This window comes from Engraulis encrasicolus, chromosome 13 (assembly GCF_034702125.1).
Source record: "Engraulis encrasicolus isolate BLACKSEA-1 chromosome 13, IST_EnEncr_1.0, whole genome shotgun sequence".
In the NCBI taxonomy this organism is placed as follows: Eukaryota; Metazoa; Chordata; class Actinopteri; order Clupeiformes; family Engraulidae; genus Engraulis; species Engraulis encrasicolus.
In genome coordinates this window covers 55,072,714-55,077,647 of record NC_085869.1, presented here as the reverse complement: position 1 = coordinate 55,077,647, position 4,934 = coordinate 55,072,714, and positions in this window count along the sequence as shown.

The following is a 4,934-nucleotide window of genomic DNA, read 5'->3' as shown; positions in this document are numbered from 1 at the left end:
CACAGACAGACAGACACATAGAGATAGAGGGATTGGGAAACAGAGAAAGTGTGAGAGAGTGAGCGTCTCCGCTTCCCAGCCGCTGGTGGTGCATGCGGTTAGGTATATTTCCCCCGCTGGTGGTAATGGTAATGGTGGTGGTGGCAGAGGAGAAGGAGAGGGGGGCATATCAGGTTCCGTGGCCGTGCGCCGGTGCAGCCTGAGCAGCCGCGATGATGAATGATACCTGGGCCCGCCTGGAGCATTTGGCTGGGGTTTGTTGATAGGTGTGGCTAGACAGCCACACGGGCCCTCCCTCTGGGGCACCATATAGACTGTGGGAGCTGGCTACTGGGTCTCATTAACTGGTAGCTTGACCTGCCACCCCTTGCAATTTATGTTCTTTTAAATTGTTTGTTTTATTTCGTACTTTATAGGATGGGTCAAAAAGCACGAGACATATAAACCTATTTAAATCCTCAAATTAAAATTTTAGATATCCTGCTGTCCAGAGGCCACATGGATTTTATACAAGTAAATGTCTTCTATGCTATTTCATGTTGTGAAAATGTGGTTTTACAATAAAAAAATAAAAGTTGAGTGTGTCAGTTGTCTGTTGTGTTATATAATTAAAATAATAAGGATACTGAGATCATGATCAAACATGGGAAAGCAAGAAGCCAACCTGCAGACGAGGTGATTAATTGTCTGAGAATATCTTGCTGACTTGACTTGACTTTATCCAGCAGTAAATAAATCCAGTGTTATTTCAACACTTGGAGGGTCAATCCTACATCTTCTGGGGTGTATTTAGTCCCAATGTACTCTGTAAGTATTGAATTAACACTGCATCTTTTTTTACTGAGTAGCAGAATATCTGGCAGAATATCAAGCGAGTGGGAGTTAGGTGGATAAAAATGTCTTGCTGATAGTGTTGTGCCGTTACTGAACGAACCAATTCTTTTCATTTGTTTTTCATTCCGTTTTGAGCATGTGACCTTCAAGTGAGTACTTTCATTTGTACAATTGTAAAGTGTCTGCCTCAGAGAGTGGCAGAAATGGTCTTAAGAAGGAGGAGAACAATCAGTTGTTGTTTGGACAAATGACCTACTGTAGAAAATGAAGTGACAAAAAGGTCTTAACACTGAATAAATAATAATAAATTAAACAAAAAAAACGTTCAAAAGAGCTCTTTGAAAGGAATGAGCCACTATGATCTGGATCCCATCAAAGAGCTATAAATCCCATCTCTACTTGCTGCTCTGTGAGGTCAGGGGACAATGGGCAGACTACTCAAGTTGGTAAGAGAGACAAAGAGACACATTACATTACAACCAAGGAAAGCACAAAACAATTGACCACTGCACAATTCGAAAATTTTGTTAATTTTGATGACGGCATATTAAGCTGTGAATATGCTGTGAAGGGAAAGGGTCCCACTTTTTTAAGGGTATGTCTGGGTTACTGCACTTCATTACAACAAAGCTCGGCACGCCATCTATTACAGTGAAAGCTATTCATGACTAGCCTGGTCCTGACCATCCCATAATACTACCACTTCATTGCGTTTTCATGGTCTGTGGGTTGTCTGATCTGACGCCATTGCAGGAAGTGGGAAGGAAATTTTCGGAAAAATCAGGATAAGTTGTTGAACAAACATGTCTGACGTCACGTCTATCTTTGGCGATGTAGGACCGTTTAACATTCATGTCTGACAGAACATCCTACCATAGGATAAAATCACAATGTAGGACCGTTTGTCAGAACACCAGCCAAATTTTGCCGCTCAACATCGCTCCACAGAAAACGGGTAGCAGTAGTGCGGACTGCGGAGCCAAGATTCTTGGCGGAAGTACGTAGGATGGTGCGTGTGGCTAATTCATGACCACATGAACAGTGGTCTATACTCTGCTACTGAATGGCATGTTGATTGTAAGGATGGAAAAACAATATACATGGGTTGTAATTCTTTGTTGCTCAGGATCATACAAACATAGGAAGGTCAACCTGCGGACTAGCTGATATTAGGCTCTGAGAATTACAAATTGCTTGTGAGAGGCAGTTTGGTCAACAAGTGTTTTGTTTGCCTGCGGTCAGTGGAAATTGGTAGACTGACTTCAAACGGACTTCAAGACGATAGAAAGGCAGCAGGAACTCATTCATTACATCCAAGGAATGCAGAATGTCATTTATGATGGCACAGCATGTGGAGTAGCCTCTGAGGGCAAAAGGGGGATCAACATTTTACTGGCAAGGTGTACCCATTAAAGTGGCCAGCCAGTGTGTAGTGGGTGTGCCTGTCTGGGCTACTGCACTTCATTACAAGAGCTCGACCCTTCCGACTATTACAGTGCAAGCTATTCATACACTGTAAAATATTGCAAGCAGTTAAACTTTGAGTTTCCAGGCTTCCTTAAGTTTGTTAAGTTAACTCAACTCGAGGCTTCCTCAAGTTGAGTTAACTTACAGACTTAAGGAAACACGGCAACTTTTTATGTTTAACTGGCTGCAGTGTTTTACGGTACAGCCACATGAATAGTGGACTACATTGTGCTACAGGATGACATGCTGATTGGAAGGATGTGTAGTCAGCAAGAAGCAGGAGAGAAAGAACAGTAGGGATCAAATACTCTGCATTATATTAACATGAAGGACGACCTGTAACCTGCTGAGTACTACAGAATTTCTACTGAGTGGCAGTTGGGGTCAAACATGCTTTCCTTGTCAGCAGTCATAGAAAATGGGCAGACTGACTTCAGACAGACTTCAAGAGGATGGAAAAGCAGCAGGAGCTCATGCATTACATCCAAGGAATGTAGAATGCCATTTACAGTGCCTTCAAAAAGTCTACACACCCCTCCTCAAATGTCAGGTTTTTGTGATGTAAAAAATGACAGAAAGACAAATTAATTCACAGCTTTTTCCACCTTCAATCTAAACTAATAACCTGTACAATGCAATTGAGAAACAAGCATAAAGCTTTAAAGGGAAACAATAGAAAATAAAAAACTTCAATTAACATGGTTGCATAAATATACACACCCTTGAATTAATACTTAGTTGCAGCACCTTTGGGCTTGCCTGGGCTATTCCAAAACCTCAATCTTATTCTAGTGAAGCCATGCTTTTGTAGACTTAGGCGTGTGCTTGGAGAAATTGTCGTTCTGAAAGATTAGTTCCTCTGAATTTTCACCTTTCTACCAGGGGGGCGACGGTTTTGTGCCACTACCACGGCACCTGTCGAAATTTTCATAATTCCCTCCTCCCTAATGAAGGCCCCAGTTACAGCTGAAGAAAAACAGCACAAAAGAACAATGCTGCCACCACCATACTTCATGTTAGGTATGGTGTTATTGCGGTGATGTTTTGCGCCAAACATACCATTTTGAATTATGACCAAAAAGTTCAATCTTGGTGAGGTAAATTTTGCAAAAAATACTTCTGTAATCTCCCAAATGCATGTGGGAAGATGTGTTATGGTCAGGTGAAACTGAGGTTGAACATTTTGGACATAATTCCAAAAGGTATTTTTGGCACAAAACATCACCGAAGTAACACCATACCTAACATGAAGTATGGTGGTGGCAGCATTGTTCTCTTGTGCTCTTTTTCTTCAGCTGTAACTGGGGCCTTCATTAGGGAGGAGGGAATTATGAAAATTTCCACAGGGGCCGTGGTAGTGGCACAAAATCTTTGGCCCCCTGGTTTAAAGGTGAAGATGCAGAGGAACTAATCTTTCAGAACGACAATTTCTCCAAGCACACGCCTAAATCTACAAAAGAATGGCTTCACCAGAATAATATTGAGGTTTTGGAATGACCCAGACAAGCCAAAGGTGCTGCAACTAAGTATTAATTTAAGGGTGTGTATATTTATGCAACCATGTTAATTGAAGTTTTTTATTTTCTATTGTTTCCATTTAAAGCTTTATGCTTGTTTCTCAATTGCATTGTACAGGTTAATAGTTTAGATAGAAGGTGGAAAAAGCTGTGAATTTATTTGTCTTTCTGACATTTTTTTTACATCACAAAAACCTGACATTTGAAGAGGGGTGTGTAGACTTTTTGAAGGCACTGTACGTATGATGGCACAGCAGGTGGACAGCCTCTGAGGGCAAAAGGGGAACCAACACTTTACTGCTGATGAGTACCAATTAAAGTGGCCAGTGGGTGCGTGTACTTCTGTCTAGGCTACTGCGCTGCATTACTGGGGACTCTCCATTTATTGTGGTACAAGCTATTCATAACCACATAATAGTACTACACTGTTCTATGGCACAGAGCACACTGATTGTAAGGATACTGTATATAGACAGCGGGAGACGAAGAACAATATGGATCAAATACTGTGGATTACGAACATATTGTGGTGCAAGCCATTCATAGCCACATCAATAGAGGACTACTGCACTGTGCTACGGGACGGCACGCAGATTGTAACAGGGGGGTGAAAGGGGTGAAGCTGGTTTGATGGGCATGTGCCCCGGGCGCCAGGGCCCGTATGGTACAGTAAGTGCTCTTTTTTGACCTCGGGCAGACTGTGGGGGCCTTATCAGTGTCTTACCCTGGGGCCCAGTGTGCAATTCTTCCGTCACTGTATTGTAAGGATGTGTAGTCAGTGGGGAAGAAAGAACAATATGGACCGCATGCTCGGGATCATATGGACATAGGAAAGCAGCGGGACAAGCTGATATTTGGCTCACTGAATGCCAGGAAGCTGTTGACACGCCTTGCACAGGAAGCCATCTGGATTCGGGGGACACTTTTATTTGACCTTCTGATTATGCTTCCCCCGCTGCACTAGATGTTTAAGTGTGGGCGTCGCGTGTGTGTTTGTGTGCATGTGCGTGGCCTCTTTTACCATATTTGACCTTGTGATTATGTTATCTCCACTGTATCTACGTATAGGTGCCTGTGTGTGTGAGGTGGGGGGGGCTCTTCTACTTTTGATTGTTT